Genomic DNA, 20,751 nt, shown 5'->3' on the forward strand with positions numbered 1-20,751 from the left:
TTCTGTTTCACTCAGAGAAATAATTCAAATGGTTTTAGAAACTAGAGAGTGTTTTCTATCCAATAGTAATAATAATATGCCCCTGCCCCTTGCAGCCCAAACAGGTTAAACTAAGGCATCTGCAAGTTTAACCTGTTTGGGCTGCAAGGGGCAGCATTGAGTAGCCAGATAAAATGTGTCAATTTCAAACGGCCTCGTACTCAATTCTTGCTCGTACAATATGCATATTATTATTATTACATCTACATTTCTGGGGGAAATGGCCCTAGCCCTCACCGTCCGATCCAACAGGTCCCAGATGTGCTCAATGGGATTGAGATCCGGGCTCTTCGCTGGTCTTGGCAGAACACTGACATTCCTGTCTTGCAGGAAATCACACACAGAACGAACAGTATGGCTGGTGGCATTGTCATGCTGGAGGGATATGTCAGGATGAGCTTGTAGGAAGGGTACCACATGAGGGAGGAGGATGTCTTCCCTGTAACCCACAGCATTGACATTGCCTGTAATGACAACAAGCTCAGTCCGATGATGCTGTGACACACTGCCCCAGACCATGACGGACCCTCCACCTCCAAATCGAATCCCGCTCCAGAGTACAGGCCTCAGTGTAACTTTCATTTCTTCAACAATAAATGCGAATCCGACCATCACCCCTGGTGAGACAAAACCCTGACTCGTCAGTGAAGAGCACTTTTTGCCAGTCTTGTCTGATCCAGCGACGGTGGGTTTGTGCCCATAGGCGACATTGTTGCCCGGTGATGTCTGGTGAGGACCTGCCTTACAACAGGCCTACAAGCCCTCAGTCCAGCCTCTCTCAGCCTATTGCGGACAGTCTGAGCACTGATGGAGGGATTGTGCATTCCTGGTGTAACTCAGGCAGTTGTTGCCATCCTGTACCTGACCTGCAGGTGTGATGTAAGAATGTACCGATCCTTGTTACACGTGGTCTGCCACTGCGAGGACGATCAGCTGTCTGTCCTGTCTCCCTGTAGTGCTATCTTAGGCGTCTCACAGTATGGACATTGCAATTTACTGCCCTGGCCAGATCTGCAGTCCTGATGCCTCCTTGCAGCATGCCTAAGGCACGTTCACGCAGATGAGCAGGGACCCTGGGCCTCTTTAGTGTCCTACGTTTTCATAACTGTGACCTTAATTGCCTACCGTCTGTAAGCTGTTAGTGTCTTAACGACCGTTCCACATGTGCATGTTCATTAATTGTTTATGGTTCATTGAACTAGCATGGGAAACAGTGTTTAAACCCTTTACAATGAAGATCTGTGAAGTTATTTGGATTTTTACAAATTATCTTTGAAAGACAGGGTCCTGAAAAAGGGACATTTCTTTTTTTGATGAGTTTATATTGTCCTGCTAATAACAGGGTTAATAATATATATATGTGAGAATATCCAAGGGGCTTTTATATAATTCTAAATTAATAATAATAATAATAATACAAATTATAATAATAATCGATTTGTTTTAAAAATAACAATATTTTGGAGAGTTTGTTTTCAAATAACGTAAAATGAGCGAGTAAAAAGGCCATTCTTGAACATGGGGTGAGACATGGTTACCAATTTGTGAATAAAGCCAGTTTGTTATTTTCAATAATTTTTTTTTGTTTTTAGAGGGAGAGAAACCATAAACCTACAGTCATCTCATGGATCTCCCAGTCTAGGCCGGCACAGGTATTGAACCAGCATCTGTAGCAACATTGCGTGCTCTGTGATGCAGTGACTTAGACTGCTGCGCCACTAAGGCGCTGTACAACGTGACTGGCCGGGAGTAGGCTACAGTACTACAGAGACACAGTAGGGCCTTGGGACCCAAAAGCATAATCAGTCCTCGAACTCCCCCTTGGGCTGGTCTGGAGCAAGGAAGTAATGACGCAGGGTACCGTACTAAACCACAAATGACCTCTCAGTCCCGCAGCATAATCGCAAAACTTTTAGTGGTGCAACCACTGTACCTCCATAAAGCTGGTTGAGAGAATGCCAAGAGTGTGCATAGCTGTCATCAAGGCAAAGGGTTGCTATTTGAAGAATTTCAATTATAAAATATATTTTGATTTGTTTTACACTTTTTTGGTTACTACATGATTCCATATGTGTCATAGTTTTGATGTCTTCACTATTATTCTACAATGTAGAAAATAGTAAAAATAATGAAAAACCGTTGAATGAGTAGCTGTTCTTAAACTTTTGACTGGTAGTGTATTTTACTCCTCACCTCTCCACCTGATGGCTGATGTGTGGCACAAAATTGGTGGTGGATGAGGTGAGTTTTCCTCACCTATGTAAAGCGCTTTGAGTACATCAGTTGATAGCTCTAAAGCTCTATCTAAATCAAATAATTAATTATTATTATTTCTATACGGTCACATATTTCTGTATTATGCGTGGGAATACTTGGGAACACAGTTTCCTAAATTAAAATCACTTGGAGCTAATATCCTGGTGTTTTTATAGTAATTTATGTACAACAATGAAAATGGCCAAATAAAACCACACGCGGGCCAAACTCAGCCCGCGGGCCACCAGTTGGATAACCCTGTTATAGACTGTGCTGCAGCAAATGTAGGCTTACCTGTCACAAGAAAAAAGTTACCATGGTGATAGATCTACATGCATTGTGAACTGCGCTCCAATCTGAGATGTGCTGTCTGTCCCCCCCTGATGATTCATCATGCAGATGCTGTAGATAAGCCAGATTTAGACATTGCATATAATTTAACAGTTCCATTTCACGCCCATGCTCTTCATTTCTATAATTGATTATAATGCCCAGTTATCTCGCTGTTATTTATCCCAGGGAAAGGGAGTGGTTTTCGGTGGTAAGTCTCCGTAACCAGGTTCCCGCCATTCAACCCGATTTAGAGACCAATTGGTTTAATCTATAGCCAGTTTGTCACTGTTTTAGTATGCATTGTTGTTACTGTCTGTACTGTTTTATGTCTTGTGATGTCTTTCCTGTTGTCTCTTCCCTGTCCTGTTTTATTTATTTAGAGCTGCACTTGCCCTTCACCACTTCTCAGGCTGTAATCGTAAATAAGAATTTTTTTCTTAAATGACTAGCCTGGTTTTAAAAAAAACACTAGTAAAATCTGTAGGATATGTAAATCTGCCTATATTTCATGTTTGTAAGTAATTGAAAATGACTACTGGAAAAAGCATCTTCTTAGCAGAGTGTGATTACTATTCATTGAAAAATGTACTTCAAACAACTTTGAGATATAGTGTAATCATGCCTGGATGGAGTTTTATATACAGTATTAACTGTTGTTGATGACGACGATGTGTGTGGGTGTGTTTGCACGTGCGTGCGTTTGCCTGTGTACGCGTGCCTGTGGATGCTTCTGTGTCTGTGCATTTGTCTGTCTGTGTCTACAGTTGGCTATACAACAGATGACCTGCAGTTTATGTGGCGGTCATGGGACCCTGTCCAGGTGGAGGAGATCGCCCTGCCACAGTTTGATATCAAACAGGAGGATATAGAGTATGGCAACTGCACCAAATTCTACGCAGGGACAGGTATGCTCCTCATATGCATGCATCTGTGAAAACTGTGCTAACTACAGGTATAAGTCATGATTGCTTGTAATATGCATATATGTATAAATGGGTTTTCATATGAACTGTATGTAGCTTTCAAGCCAATAATGCCCATAAAACACTGCTATGCAGGCTCTATTTCACTCTAGGCCTATATGCCTATACATAACACTACCTACTCTATTTGCCTTTATTTTTAAGGAATATGTGAATTAAACCATATTGGTCTAATTTATTGTACTTATGCCAGACTCTCCCTTGCATTTGGTTGCACAGTGAGAAATCCTTTGAACCAATTAACTTCCAGTCTCCTGATTAAGCTTTGCCATAAATTGGAGTGTCAGAGACCTACATGTGCTTGGCTTAAGAATGTAAGGCTCTGGATTTTCCATTTTCATCTATTCATTAATTATTCAATGTAAGTTCAAATGATTTACGTGGCTCAATACTAATGCTAATAATAATAATTTATTCAACTTTTATAGCGCTATTCATTAAATAAATCTCAAACTGCTTTAAAGGAACACAAAAGACAAGCAATATAGAAAAACAACGATATCACTCATGAGATAGAAGGTAATGTTGAGGGTCAGGCAAGTGCATGCTTGAGTGGTCAACGGCGGGAGGTGTTCAAAGGGGGAGAGCAACCAAAGATGGTCTCTGTAGCAAGGGGCGGGCAGGCAGCACGGTGTCATCAAGGTGTCTTGCCACCCTGTGTGGCTTCTCCATAGTAGGACTCAGATGAAGTTTGAGCTCAGCAACTGCAATTCATGGAATCCGTAGCTTGTGAAGAGAGCACGAAAAACCTATTTCCCCTCAGGAGACTGAAAAGACTTGGCATAGGTCCTCAGATCCTCAGAAGGTTGCATCACTGCCTGGTGTGGCAACTGTTCGGCCTCCGACCGCAAGGCACTACAGAGGGTAGTGCGAACAGCCCAGTACATCACGGGGCCAAGCTTCCTGCCATCCAGGACCTCTATACCAGGAGGTGTCAGAGGAAGGCCCTAAAAATTGTCAAAGACTCCAGACACCCTAGTCATAGACTGTTCTCTCTGCCACCACACGGCAAGCGGTTCCAGAACGCCAAGTCTAGATCCAAGAGGCTGCTAAACAGCTTCTACCCCCAAGCCATAAGACTGCTGAACATCTAATCAAATGGCTACCCAGACTATTTGCATTGCCCCCCCCCCCCCCCTCTCCCCCTCTTTTACACCACTGCTACTCTCTGTTGTTATCATCTATGCATAGTCACTTTAATAACTCTACCTACATGTACATATTACCTCAACTAACCGGTGCCCCCGCACACTGACTCTGTACCTGTACCCCCCTGTATATTGTCTCGTTATTGTTATTTTACTGCTGCTCTTTAATTACTTGTTATTATTTCTTATTCTTATCCGTATTTCTTTTTAAACTGCATTGTTGGTTAAGGGCTTGTAAGTAAGCATTTCACTGTAAGGTCTACCTACACCTGTTATATTCGGTGCATGTGACTAAAATTTGATTTGATTTACTCCTTCACTTTTACCAAATTAAAGCACCCACTTAGTTGAAGCTACGGCAGTCACGTGGCGCCAAAAAGCAAACCACATTTTAATAGTAATTCAAGAGTAGCCTCGTAACGTAGTATTCCATACGATCCTCATCACTGCATCACTGTATGTAGCTAACGAGCTTTGGCCAAAGCTTTATTGGTGTTTTTTTACACTTGTCCTGCACTTGCACATGGAAGAAATATATAGTTGCTCTCATGCTCAATGCCTGGAGGTATTAAAATTCTGACAGGTCACACTTCGCTAAAGCACTAAAACCCAGGCCTTTTTCTCACTTGTCAGTGTGAGTACCAAAATGCTAACACTAAAAACAAAGCAGCGATTGTCACTGGAGACTAGCATAGCGCCAATAGCGAAAGGCCTATACAGTTAGCACTCAGTTTGAACACAACCCCAGCACACTCACACAGGGGAGCAACGCAGCTGGCAGTGAGGCTGACCTTTTTAATGGGATTGTTGTGACGAACCAGTGAGACACAAAGATCACCGTTGTCTGTGACCGGTGGGAGCCTGTTCTATGGTAGCCCCCCCTTAACATGGCATGAAGATCACACAGTGAGACTGGAGGTGGGTGAACAACCTCAGTCTGTCCTCCCGAAACCCCTACAGGCCTCAATGCCTGGTTCAAGTATGATTCCTTCTCTTTCAAATACTTTGTTTGATTGAGCCTGTTTGAGTGCCAGAAGGGCAGGAGTTTGCACTTCTGTGACTATTCCATTGGTTCCATTTCCCCAGGCAAGCTACATCTGTTTGGACCCCAGGAAGAATAGCATCTGCCTTGGAAAAAAGCTAATGGAGATCCTAATAAAATACTAAATACAAGCTCTATTGAAGGGAAAGGTAGAGCAAGTAGCCAGGAAACAGGGTGTGAAAACAAAAAGTTATGAATATAGCCAGCCTAGTCTCATAGACTAGATATATTGTAGTAAATGTACATACAGTGGGGAGAACAAGTATTTGAAACACTGCTGATTTTGCAGGTTTTTCTACTTACAAAGCATGTAGAGGTCTGTAATTTTTATCATAGGTACACTTCAACTGTGAGAGACGGAATCTAAAACAAAAATCCAGAAAATCACATTGTATGATTTTTAAGTAATTAATTTGCATTTTATTGCATGAAATAAGTATTTGATACATCAGAAAAGCAGAACTTAATATTTGGTACAGAAACCTTTGTTTGCAATTACAGAGATCATACGTTTCCTGTAGTTCTTGACCAGGTTTGCACACACTGCAGCAGGGATTTTGGCCCACTCCTCCATACAGACCTTCTCCAGATCCTTCAGGTTTCGGGGCTGTCGCTGGGCAATACGGACTTTCAGCTCCTTCCAAAGATTTTCTATTGGGTTCAGGTCTGGAGACTGGCTAGGCCACTCCAGGACCTTGAGATGCTTCTTATGGAGCCACTCCTTAGTTGCCCTGGCTGTGTGTTTTGGGTTGTTGTCATACTGGAAGACCCAGCCACGACCCTTCTTCAATGCTCTTACTGAGGGAAGGAAGTTGTTGGCCAAGATCTCGCAATACATGGCCCCATCCATCCTCCCCTCAATACGGTGCAGTCGTCCTGTCCCCTTTGCAGAAAAGCATCCCCAAAGAATGATGTTTCCACCTCCATGCTTCACGGTTGGGATGGTGTTCTTGGGGTTGTACTCATCCTTCTTCTTCCTCCAAACACGGCGAGTGGAGTTTAGACCAAAAAGCTCTATTTTTGTCTCATCAGACCACATGACCATCATCCAGATGGTCATTGGCAAACTTCAGATGGGCCTGGACATGCGCTGGCTTGAGCAGGGGGACCTTGTGTGCGCTGCAGGATTTTAATCCATGACGGCGTAGTGTGTTACTAATGGTTTTCTTTGAGACTGTGGTCCCAGCTCTCTTCAGGTCATTGACCAGGTCCTGCCGTGTAGTGCTGGGCTGATCTCTCACCTTCCTCATGATCATTGATGCCCCACGAGGTGAGATCTTGAATGGAGCCCCAGACCGAGGGTGTTTGACCGTCATCTTGAACTTCTTCCATTTTCGAATAATTGCGGCAACAGTTGTTGCCTAATCACCAAGCTGTTTGCCTATTGTCCTGTAGCCCATCCCAGCCTTGTGCAGGTCTACAATTTTATCCCTGATGTCCTGACACAGCTCTCTGGTCTTGGCCATTGTGGAGAGGTTGGAGTCTGTTTGATTGAGTCTGTGGACAGGTGTCTTGATACAGGTAATGAGTTCAAACAGGTGCAGTTAATACAGGTAATGAGTGGAGAACAGGAGGGCTTCTTAAAGAAAAACTAACAGGTCTGTGAGAGACGGAATTCTTACTGGTTGTTAGGTGATCAAATACTTATGTCATGCAATAAAATGCAAATTAATTACTTAAAAATCATACAATGTGATTTTCTGGATTTGTGTTTTAGATTCTGTTTCTCACAGTTGAAGTGTACCTATGATAAATTACTGACCTCTACATGCTTTGTAAGTTGGAAAACCTGCAAAATCGGCAGTGTATCAAATACTGTATGCGTCACTTAAATTAGTATGATGTGTTACATTTGGTATGGTTACATAAGAAAAATGGTTACTTAAGCAAAGTGTGGATGGGTGGGCGCATAACGCAAACGTCAAGGAACACAAAGTTGCGAGTTCAAATCTCATCATGGATAACTTTAGCACTTTAGCTAATCACCAACTTTTCAGCTATTTAATACTTGTTAGTTACTAAGCAACTAGTTAGCATGTTAGCTAACCCTTCCCCTAACCATAACCCTTAAACCTCACTCCTAAACTTAACCCCAACATTAACCCCTAACCCAGCTAGCGTTAGCCAGCTAGCTAATGCTAGCGACCTAGCTGACCTAGCTAGAATTCGTAACACACTCATACGTTTAGCAAATTTGGTAACATATTGTACGTTTTTCTAATTCACAACATATCATACAAAATGGGTGTTGGACATCCACAAATTAATGCATGACATACAAACCTAACATATCATACTAAATTAAGTCTTCGATTTACGTACAGAATAATACTTAATGCCTTGAGACCAGGTAGATATATATCAACTGTGGGGCCTTATAGACAGGTGTGTGCCTTTCCAAATCATGTCCAATCAATTTAATTTACCACAGGTGGAATCCCATCAAGTTGTAGAAACATCTCAAGGATGATCAATGCAACGATCACAGGATTTACCTGAGCTCAATTTCGAGTCTCATAGCAAAGAGTCTGAATACTTATGTAAATAAGGTATTGCTGTTTTTATTTGTAATACATTTGCTAAAATGTTTAAAAACCTGTTTTTGCTTTGTTATTATGGGGTATTATGTGGATTGATAAGGAAAAACATGTATTTAATCCATTTTAGAATAAGGCTGTAATGTAACAAAGTGTGGAAAAAGGGAAAAAATCTGAATAATTTCCGAATGCACTGTAAGTGATCAAATTATGAAACCCATACATTGTAATTTTTAATTGCGTAAAGTGAGTGTGGTAGAAGTGAAAAAACTATCAACAATGACAAGCCATCTGGGTATGACAACTTGGATGGAAAGTTACTGAGGATATTAGCGACGATATTGCCACTCCTATTTGCAATAGCTTCAATCTAAGCCTACTAGAAAGTGTGTGCCCTCAGACCTGGAGGGAAGCGAAAGTGATTCTGCTAGCCAAGAATATTAAAGCCCCTTTTACTGGCTCAAATAGCCGACCAATCAGCCTGTTACCAAAGTTTAGTAAACTTCTGGAAAAAATGTTTTTTTGACCAGATACAATGCTATTATACTGTAAACAAATTGACAATATACTTTCAGCATGCTTGTAGGGAAGGACATTAAACAAGCAAAGCACTTACACAAATAACTGATTGTCTGAGAGAAACCTATGATACATATTGTGGGAGGTCTTTTGTTAGACTTAAGTACGGCTTTTGACATTATCGATCATAGTCTGTTGATGGAAAACTTGTGTTATGGCTTTACACCCCCTGCTATATTGTGGTTAAAGAGTTACCTGTCTAACAAAACACAGAGGGTGCTCGTTAATTGAAGCCTCTCCAACATAATTCAGGTAGAATCAGGAATTCCCCAGGGCAGCTGTCTAGGCCCATTACTTTTTTCAATCTTTACTAATGACATGCCAGTGTCTCTATGTATGTGTATGACTCAACACTATACACTTCAGCTATTACAGTGACTGAAATGACTGTAATGCTTAACAAAGAGCTGAAGTTAGTTTCTGAATGGGTGGAAAGGAATAAATTAGCCCTAAATACTTCAGAAACTAAAATCATTGTATTTGAGACAAATCATTCACTAAACCGTAAACCTCAACTAAATCTTGTAAAAAATAATTAGGAAATTGAGCAAGTTGAGGTGACAAAATTTCTTGGAGTAACCCTGGATTGTAAACTGTCATGGTCAAAAACATGTTAATACAAAAGTAGCTAAGATAGGGATAAGTCTGTTCATAATAAAGCGTTGTTTTGCCTTTTTAACAACGCTGTCAATAAGGCAGGTCCTACAGGCTCTAGTTTTGTTGCACCTGGACTACTGTTCAGTCGTGTGGTCCGGTACCACAAAGAGAAACCTCCGAAAATTACAATTGGCTCAACACAAGGCAGCATAGCTGGCCCTTAAATGAACACGCATGTCAAGGTGGAGGAGAGATTGACTTCATCACTACTCGTTTTTGTAAGAAATGTTGACATACTGAATGCACCGAGGTGTCTGTTTTAAACTACTGGCACATAGCTCGGACACCCATGCATACTCCACAAGACATGCCACCAAAGGTCTCTTCACAATCTCCAAGTCAAGAACATACTATGGGAGGCGCACAGTACCACATACAGCCAGCATACCTATGTGGAACTCTATTCCACATCAGGTAACTGATGCAAGCAGCAGAATCAGATTTAAAAACAGATAAAAATACGCCTTATGGAAAAGCGGGAACTGTGAAGAGACATACACACACGCACAGACACACATTCACATAAGACACGCACTGTACACACACGTACATATGGATGTTTTACATGCAACCTTCGTTGTTCACTAGAAGTAAACGGAGGAGGTGAGAATGGGAACAGCTCAAAAGCAAGGGACCTGTAAGACATAAGCATTACCTTGGGAACAAAAGCTGCATTATGCCGTAACATCCCTTTGGAGTAACCAGGTGCGAACTCCAAACAGGAAAGGTGTCCGCGTAGAGAACACCAACATGCTTGGCCGACACCAAGGCCATGAGAAAGGACTTTCAGGTCCACAGACTCCAATGGTTCAAATAAAGGCTCACACAATGCGTCCAGGACCAAAGCCAGGTTCCAGATCAGCGCCATAGGCTTAGACACTGGTCTGGGCCGACGCACGCCTTTCAGGAACCACACCACCAGTGTATGGGGTAGAGCCCTCAATCCGGGGTAGAGCCCTCAATCCATACATGATAAGCTGAGATGGCTGCCAAATATACCTTAAATGTGGAAAAAGAAAGGCCCTGTTCAAAAAGCTCTTGCAAGAACATCAAAATGTTCACCAAAGGAGAAATATCTTTTCCCTGACACCAACCCTCAAACGTGCCACTTATATGTATACAACACCCTATACACTGACTGTACCGTCGTAATCATGTTCAAAGTTAAACCCCTAGCCGTCAAATTCAACCTTTCAGGGGCCAAAACCCACAGATCCATATCTGCAATGGTGGGTGCCAAACTCTCCCATGCCCCCGACACACTAGATCCCGACATAACCCTCCACAGGTTCCCGCCCATCAGGCGGATGATCTCCGGGAACCAGGGTTGTCTGGGCCAAAAGGGAGTCACCAGAATCAACAACAGCCCCTCTTAACGGACCCTCCGTTCTAATATCCGGCTCACACAGGGTTCGGGGACTTCGGCAACCAGTAACTTGCCCCCATTGACTGAGCCACTTGGGAGCACTTTTGCCACAGTAAATGCTTGGGGACGAGTGCACCGAGAACATGCCCCCTACCTTGGCCTCCAGCTAGGGTCACAAGGTCTGCCCCTGCGCCATTGAAGAGTCTACTTTCACCCTGCTCTCCTTTGACCCAGCACGGCATCTGTGCCAAGATGTCCACCGCTGCCCAGAAGCACCAAAACAGTCAAAAACTGATCTTGAAGCCCCCCCATCACCCATAATTTTGTTTCTCCTTGAAACGGGCCTATAAGGACTCCATAGCCGAGTCAAACAAGCTTATTGGTGTAACTGGCTCATCTAAATACATCCGCCTGTCCCTCCTCTGGAATCTGGGACAACGTCAATCAGGGGTGGCACTGAGCCACTACCGTCGCCCCCATACTTTTCCACAGCCAGGATAATACAGCGAGAGAGATGCAGCACTAAATCAGCCATAGCACGGATTGCGTCGGGAAGCTCTGAAACTGGCTTCTCCACCTCCACGGTCCTATTCAGCTCCTGCAGCAAACTAATATGATAAATCTGCAGCGTTGTGACCACATTGAACAACCTGGCCGCTAGTGCTCAGCCTGATACACTTTGTCCAGCTGATCTGCCGAGAACCGGCACTGTTTATTTGGAAGCACCATGCTAGGATTAGCCCCCTTCTTAACCTCTGGAGTTAAGTAAATTGCTTTCAATCCATCGGCTGTGTGCAAACCAGTCCCGCCACCTCCATACCCTCTACATTCATGAAGTCTCCATAACCTGGTAGAACCAACATGGCTGAATGAAGGGAATCCCAGGTTGACTTTAGCTCATCGGCTAAATCTTTAAACAGCGGCAAGTTACGCTTCACCACTGCAGGTCACGAGGTAAATACCTTGCCCCAAACCTGGAGGAACTTCACTGTGGGGGAGAAGATGGCCAATCCGCCCCCAGGTGATCTGCTGCCCTATGACACAGCTCCATCAAAGGCGCATTAACCACCAATGGTTCACTCTCCCCCGCCGAATTCAAAGCCAGGGCTTTAGGCTGCCCCGGACTGATGTCATCCAATTCAGACCCTGAAAACTCTAGAGCCAACCAGGGATAGTATATCATCACCAGAATCCAGACTCCGAATAGTGCCAGAGAAACTGGAATGAGCCTCACTCGGCTGGGATGACACCCCTATCAACTCCGACAACCACTGCTGATCCCTCCTGGCCTCACTCCTGAGTGTGTTTTCACCCCGGGCAAACAGGACCGCACTCGCGAGTATCTTAAATTGTCATTCTGAAACCACATGCCCTAGGGCACGGTCAAAGGTCAGCATTTTTGAACTTAGTCTTACGCTGGCCATCTTACTAAAGTAAGGAAGCACTAGCTACACAAGCAGAGCAGAAAGTTGTTACTTTTTAGCAAAACCCCATATATAACACTCACAACATCTAGGGCAGGGGTCTTCAACCTTTTCTAGCATGAGAGCTACTTTAAAAAATGTAACATGTTGCAAGCCACAATTTTTTTCTAGCCATTTAAATTGGCACATTCTTCTCTTCTATTCTCCCCTGCAACTCTTCCCCGCAACTTTTCCCCAGGTTCTTAGTGTACAAGAGAAAGTAGTCCACTGTTTTCTGCCAATATATCTGGTAAAATAATGGTTAATAAACAACTCTAAGGGGTGCCCTATAAAATCTGTGGGTTTTCTTCTCCCTAATTGTTTTATTTTCCTAAATTGTTTTCTCAGTTTTATTTTTCCTGGTTTTAGATTGTTTTTCACTCTCAAAATTACAATTGTTCATAGAGAGACAACACAATTGGATATACTGAGTCCATGTCGATGCTGAAATCACATCAGAAGACAAGTATTTTTTTTAGGTCTGGAAGAAAACAAAAATGTATTTTTGAGTGTAATTTCCCTTTTAATTGCACATCTAGCAAGTGAGTAAGGTGCCATCTAATGGGTCTAATGATGAGTCTGAACTGCTACTACTACTGCTTGGGGGGAAAGTATTTCTGTCAATCCACAAGACCCTTATCACATCAACACATGGAGTGAAAGACAAACGCGCGCACCACACAGACCGACGGGCAATATTGCTGGAAATGTATTTGCAGATATTGTGTTAAATTTGACTTTTTAATCCAATAGTGGCTAACCAGGGCTGGGATAATATCAATGTTGCATTGTTTAGATACTAGCTGGGAGATTGCGGTGTCTGATACTTGTGAGATTTGTTAACAAAAGTTTGCGGTGGGACAACGTGAACATTGGATGTACTTTCAGAATTGTTTGGCGAGCTACTCATAGGTGGGCTGCAAGCTACTGGTAGCTCACACTCGACATGTTGGAGACCCCTGATCTAGGGGGAGGAGTACGCACTGTTCCCACTAACAGACACCTAAGTCGGAACCGAATCTCGTGGTCTTCGTGTGTTTGAAAAGTTTGGAAATTGCGTGACAGGAGCTGAAGAGCGAAGAAATTAGAAAATGAATGCGAGCCCTGATTATTATAGCCATGAAGGGGGCGGGCACGGCATCCATTGGGCATGATTTTCTTAAGGTGAATAGGATTGGTCGTTGACTCCCCATTGTGTGTTATACCGAGTGACCGACTGAAAGGGAACACGAGAGAGATGTGTTTTAATGACTTTACTCCAAAGCAGATAAGAAGGGAAAGAATTTGTGAAACAGCAGTCTGTCTAGGAAGTGAGATACCATGGTTATTCATAAATGCAATTAAACAGCAGAGCATTAGCAGATAGGGTGAAAGAGCGGAATCTGACAAAATGGAACACGCCAGGGGCTGCCCCTTATGTTCTGCTTCTGAAAAAAGACACAAGAGGAAATAGCCTCCGGTATTAGACGAGTGTGAGAACATACACATTTAGCCTGGTATATAGGGTATCTTGATGAAGCGTTCTCTCTCTCTGCTTGTCCTTCGTCAAACTCTTGGAAAAGATGTGTAGTTCATTATTATGATTTCATTCACAGACCAATGTAATGCAATGGTATTTAGCAATTATAGTTAGTTATCACAACAGTAATTTAGTAGTCATATTATTGTATACCCAAATACATTTTAGATTACTTTGTTATGAATGTGTGTTACCCTACCAGTAGCTTGAAAAACTTGGTACACTTATACAAGGGATGGCCAACATTAATCTGTTTGTGCAGGCTTTTCACACTCCTCTGCCCCCCCCCCCATCTTTACTTCTCTAGGCTACTACACGTGTGTGGAGGTGATTTTCACCCTGAGGAGGCAGGTGGGCTTCTACATGATGGGTGTCTATGCCCCACACTCCTCATCGTGGTCCTCACTTGGCTCTCATTCTGGATCAACCCTGATGCCAGCGCTGCCAGGGTCCCTCAGGGATTAGAGGTCTTACCCAATCGTAACCACTGACCGTAAACCCCTATCCTAGTCTTACCCTGAAAGCAGTGATTCCTTGGTCCCTTTGGGTAACAGACAAGCCTGCTTTAGTCTCCCATGTCACTGTGGTGTTGTCTGTGGTGTTCGAATCACGCCAAGTTTCACGATGGTTTCGCTTCACTAATTGAAGCAATAGTGAAACGTAGTGTGATTCAGTTTGGATTTCGAGGCTAATCTTGACATACCGAGGCATCAAATGCAGCCTAATATTAGCCATCACTGAGTGCTTTCCATTTTTTCATATAATCTGGGACCACCCATTGTCATTCCACTGTCGCCCCTACATGATACATAATAGATAATGATACCTTTTTATTTTGTACGGGTAACTCGCCTGGTCCATTGTAAACAAGCCTGCACAGTCGGAAATGTCAACTTCTCACCCACTTGACGTCACTTCACACAGTCCGATGGGTCTGGAAAGAGGTGTGTGGATAAGAGGACCATCCACCTCCAGCTGTTTGTCACTTTCATCCCATCCTTCCATTTCCTCTGGAGGGCCACCTCATGACACCTCAGTAAATGGGATCAGCAAAGGTCAGTCATCTCCCGCGTGTGACCGTTTGACATATGTCATTCCTTCATCTCTGTGAGTGTGTGTGTTTATGTTACCGTGCATGTTATTAAATGTGTGGAATACTTCCATACATGCTTCCTACTATGTGTGTCGGTTTCAGACTCATTTTGTTCCCACAATAAAGCGGCCCATCGGGGGCCAAGCATCAGCAAACAAAGCATTATGCTGTTTCAACAGAGCCAACATCTTCCTTGTGTTTTGTAAAATAGGCCATCTTACATGCTGTGATGAAAAGGATTTCGGAGCTCGGCGAACTCGAATGGGGTTAGATAATCATCCGAAATAAGGATCTATATAAATATTTTTACGCATACAACCACCTAGATTAATTGTCCAATTGGAGAAAAATAAATAAAAAATAGCCCTCCGTTATCAGTGGCTATTTGAACCAGAATGAGAAAGATAGAAAGGTAAAAAAAAAGGTTAATAATTGGGCTCTTTGTACTGTAAATCCTGGGATATGGGCTTGTGAGTGTTTCATTACCACTGCCTAGTTTAGGTGATTCATATATCCATTATTATGTACTGTACACCAGGGGTATTCAATTCCAACTCTCAAGGGCTGCTGTGTCTTCTCCCTGCTATTTACCACTCACCTGGTTTAGATCAAAGTCTAGACCTCTGATTTAAAGGCAAGGATGAAAACTAATAAAATACTGCAGTCCTCATGGTCTGAAGTTGAATCTCCTTGTCTGCTGTGCATTTTATGTCGCGCATTAGAGAGTCCAGGGGTCAAATGCTAATTTGAGATCCCAAGACACCCGTAGAAGTATCCCCAACGCTAAGCTATGCTCTCCTTCCTTGCATGTTTAATTGACAAGGCCACATCTTCACTCCCATCCTCTCAGTGCTCTCCCTGTCTTCTGAGTGCACGTCCCTGGCCTCAGAGCTGCCCAAGGTGTCCTATGTGAAGGCCATCGACATCTGGCTGATCACCTGCCTACTGTTTGGCTTCGCCTCGCTAGTGGAGTATGCCGTGGTGCAGGTGATGCTCAACAGCCCCAAGCACATTGAGACAGAGAAGGCCAAGATGGCGTCCAAGGCAAAGGGGAAGGAGAAGGCGGCGGGCAAGAACAACACGTTCAACGGCACCAGCGGGACGCCCTGTCGTGTCAGCACACTGCAGGTGGGTGAGGGGTGGTTGTGTGTGGTGGGTGAGGGAAAGGTGGGGAAGGGGATGGGCTTGTTTCTGGTGAGTGGGGGGAGGTTTGTGTGATTTAGAAATAAGTTGCCCCCAGACACTGCTCTAAGGTCAAGATGAAGTTGTCCCTAACCACTTCCCTCACAGTTGAATGAGGAATGGTTAACCTTGCATATGTCCTCAGGCATGATGAGAGGGAAGTTAGACCAATAGATAAATAGATAGCATTTATGAGTGATTGAATTGTCCTAACATCCCCTGCACTCTGGCCTTGCATGGATAAAGATTGACACAGGTACAGAAATGAATTTACATCGTAATGTATGTTAGTCAAGACTTGTGCAGAGTATTGTGCTGTGCGATTTGCAAGAAGAGGACTCAAGTGGAAATCAAACGTAAATCAAATTAACGCCAATATGAGCTTAATGATTGAGTGAAAAAGTAGCAACTGTATGATTAGTATCTAATTTTCCCTGTAGCCAATGAGAAAGATTGAAATGTGTGTTTTCAGAAGTTACTTCCCACTGATTCTGTTGTGACAGCATGTCAATTCATCAAATAAAAAAATAGAAAATCCAAATTACAGCTCCAAAACATCAACATTAGGGACATTCTGCCATGCATGAGACAATTGTGTATCTGTTGCATTCTCATCTCTTCCCGAAAGAAACTGCAAGTTAGCATTGAAGGAATATGGTGGTTTGACAACAACCCAAAATTGCACCCTTTGAATGTGTCGAGATTTATACATTAGAGGTCGACCGATTATGATTTTTCAACGCCGATATCGACTGTTGGAGGACCAAAGAATGCCGATACCGATTAATCGGCCGATTTGTATATTTTAAATATATATTTGTAATAATGACAATTACAACAACACTGAATGAACACTTTTATTTTAACTTAATTTAAATCAATTTAGTCTGAAATAAATAATGAAACATGTTTAATTTGGTTTTAATAATGCAAAAACACCGTGTTGGAGAAGAAAGTAAAAGTGCAATATGTGCCATGTAAGAAAGATAACGTTTAAGTTCCTTGCTCAGAACATGAGAACATATGAAAGCTGGTGGTGCCTTTTAACATGAGTCTTCAATATTCCCAGTTAGAAGTTTTAGGTTGTAGTTATTGTAGGCGTTATAGAACTATTTCTCTCTGTATCGTTTGTATTTCATATACCTTTGACTATTGGATGTTCATATAGGCACTATAGTATTGCCTGCCTAATCTCGGGAGTTGATAGGCTTGAAGTCATAAAAGAGCTGCTGGCAAACGCAGGAAAGTGCTGTTTGAATGAATGCTTACGAGCCTGCTGCTGCCTAGCCCCGCTCAATCAGACTGCTCTATCAAATATCAAATCATAGACTTAATTATAATATAACAAACACACAGAAATAAAAGCCTTAGTTTCCAGATTTGACAATATTAATGACCTATCATTTCGAAAACGAAACGTTTATTCTATCAGTGAAATACGGAACCATTCTGTATTTTGAGCGGGTGGCATCCATAAGTCTAAATTGTGCTGTTACATTACATAACCTTCAATGTTCTGTCATAATTATGTAAAATTCTGGCAAATCAATTACGGTCTTTGTTAGGAAGAAATGGTCTTCACACAGTTCGCAACGAGCCAGGTGGCCCAAACTGCTGCATATACCCTGACTCTGTTGCACAGAACGCAAGAGAAGTGACACAATTTCCCCAGTTAATATTGCCTGCTAACATGGATTTCTTTTAACTAAATATGCAGGTTTAAAAATATATACTTGCGTATTGATTTTAAGAAAGGCATTGATGTTTATGGTTAGGTACATTGGTGCAACAACAGTGCGTTTTTCGCGAATGCGCTTGTTAAATCATCACCTGTTTGGCGAAGTAGGCTGTGATTCGATTATAAATTAACAAGCACCGCATTGATTATTTGCAATGTAAGACAAGCTAGTTAAACTAGTAATATCACCAACCATGTGTAGTTAACTAGTGATTATGTTAAGATTGATTGTTTTTTATAAGATAAGTTTAATGCTAGCTAGCAACTTACATTGGCTCCTTGCTGCACTCGCGTAACAGGTGGTCAGCCTGCCACGCAGTCTCCTCCTGGAGTGCAATGTAATCGGCCATACTCGCCGTCCAAAAATGCCGATTACGATTGTTATGAAAACTTGAAATCTGCCCTAATTAATCGGCCATGCCGATTTAATCGGTCGACTTCTATTATACACATATATAAATGGACGTGCAAGAGTGATCATCTCCGTATGTCTCCATCCTACCCTACAACCACCCTAGAACCATAGGAAAAAAACAGAACAGATCTGACCGAAACCACACCAAAGAGTTTTGACGGGGTTGGCAAAGCACCACAGTCATAAATCAGCTCATGTCAGAATGTCACACGAATGAAGGCCTTATTAAATTGGAGGTGGTCGGAGGACAGGCTTTGAGATGTACAAAGGGTATGGCAAGCATCATCACCATTTCTTTCCAAAGTCGAGTCAGGCAAGTCCTCAATTCTTCCATTGTCTCTCATTTCCCCTGGTAATAAGGACCAGGTGATCTCTGGCACCCATTTGCGTTCCTCCCGCGCTTCCCGGGCTCCTTAAATGTGAGACTGTGAGTCGCTGGGTATGACAGAAACAGAACAGGGCATTTGTTGAGTTTTTTCCCACGTTTAGTCAGGCTCCTCTCAGGTTGGCTTAACACTACTATCGACGTGTCTCTGGCTCTGGCCGCAATGGCTCAGCGTTGGCGGTAGCTGCCATCTGTGGCAAGGGAGGAGAAAATGGGATGTGATTGGACCTCTAGCTGTTACATTGCCTGCCGAGATGTATGTTGCCGTTAACTGAGAGAAAGTCAGAGAGCTGGAGAGTGACTGGACAGGAATGTTTGGAGTAGTGGGAGTAATGCAATGTTTTCAATTGTTCCCATCACCACCCACTGGCATTGTGCACTTGAGCACAGCACTTAAGCAGGTAAGGTGTTAAGGGGCACTGCTCTTTGGCTGACCCTCTGCTCCTCCAATGATTGTGCAGTTGTTACTCTATCCACTTTTCCCTTTTCCAGGTGGGAGAGACCCGGTGCAAAAAGCTGTGCACCTCCAAGTCGGACCTGCGCACCAATGACTTCAGCATTGTTGGCTCACTGCCGCGGGACAGCTCTGCAACTTTGACTGCTACGGGAAGCCCATCACCTTGCCTCACGGCCTTAGCAAAAGCCAGGCCAAGGCCAAGAAACCACCACCGCCCAAACCCGTCATCCCCTCAGCCGCCAAGCGGGTCGAACTCTACGCCCGAGCCCTCTTCCCTTTCTCCTTCCTCTTTTTCAACGTCATCTATTGGTCCGTGTACTTGTGATCATGGAAGGAATTTAAGGATTTTGACCACATTTTCTACTAATTTCCATCTTTGCCCTGTGATCTCGTATTTTGATCCCTTCTCCCTTAATTCAAGTTGTTTAATCAAGAATTAATCAAGAATTAAGAATTTATCAAAAATATAAATAAAAAATAGATTCAATTATTATTTATTGAAAATATTAGTGAAATTGCCAGGTCCTCTGCTTTTTGGTGCTATTTTCCGGAACTTGCTTGCAACTTTGATAAGATGGCATTGGCACAACGTTTACAATTGCATGTCAAAAAAAATATATGAATATAAATACAGTATATTAGATCTATCAAAGTTTATTAATATAAAAAGAAATTCTCCAGTACTCCTGTTGATATGTGAAACACCTTATCCTTGTTCAGATGGTTATATGACATTGCCACAACGAGAATTGTAACTTTTGACCATCTCACATGACTACACATCATGTGTAAATGGCTTAACAAACTGACCATATATATATATTATTTGCAAATGTGCAATTTACAAACTAACCAACAAATGTTTATGTGAATCACACAATTATGAATTTGTGATATTTGTAGTAGTCTAAATCTGTCTGTCCCTACACACATTTATCACAGATTTACTACAATAACTAAAGAAAGTAAGATTGATCTCATTTTGGAAGACAGTATACCCATTGTTCATCTGACAAAATCCTTGAGTTTATTTTAATATCTGAAACATAACCCCCATCCCACTAAAGTATTCACATGGTATCAAAAGATTAACTTCTACTCATAAAAACAGTCACATTTGTGAAAGATCATTCCCAGTAAGATTGATAATTGGGGAACATCTATCTGTCTTTCTCCCTCCATGAGCCGACCCATATTTTCCCAACATGCAAACTGCACATTAAGCACGCCACACAGCTGTTTCTCCCCGTGACAGTCTTGCGCCTCTCCTAATCTACCAACTGGCCATCAATTATGCATTGGAAATGTGTTTGGATATTGACCTCAAAGTATCATTGCGAGACTCCTCAATATGAAATCTGTCTCCGACTTAACGAACCAAGATAAATACCGACCTCATGTCATGACAAATGGCCCATTATAAATGAAGCAGAAGGAGATCTGGTTTGTTGAGAATAGAAGAGAATGAGAGTCATTTCAGTCGTTATATTACTTGGGGTTGGTCCATAGATTCATTAATAACACATTTTGATTATATGCTTATTTACCAAGCAAATAAG

General features: G+C 42.6%; 1 pseudogene; it reads left to right on the forward strand.

Annotated features, from left to right (window-relative positions):
• LOC129827970 (glycine receptor subunit beta-like) overlaps positions 1-19,615 on the forward strand; it is a 41,657-nt pseudogene extending 22,042 nt beyond the window's left edge.
• The last annotated feature ends 1,136 nt before the right edge of the window (positions 19,616-20,751 follow it).

Source organism: Salvelinus fontinalis, chromosome 29 (genome assembly GCF_029448725.1).
Source record: "Salvelinus fontinalis isolate EN_2023a chromosome 29, ASM2944872v1, whole genome shotgun sequence".
Classification (NCBI taxonomy): domain Eukaryota; kingdom Metazoa; phylum Chordata; class Actinopteri; order Salmoniformes; family Salmonidae; genus Salvelinus; species Salvelinus fontinalis.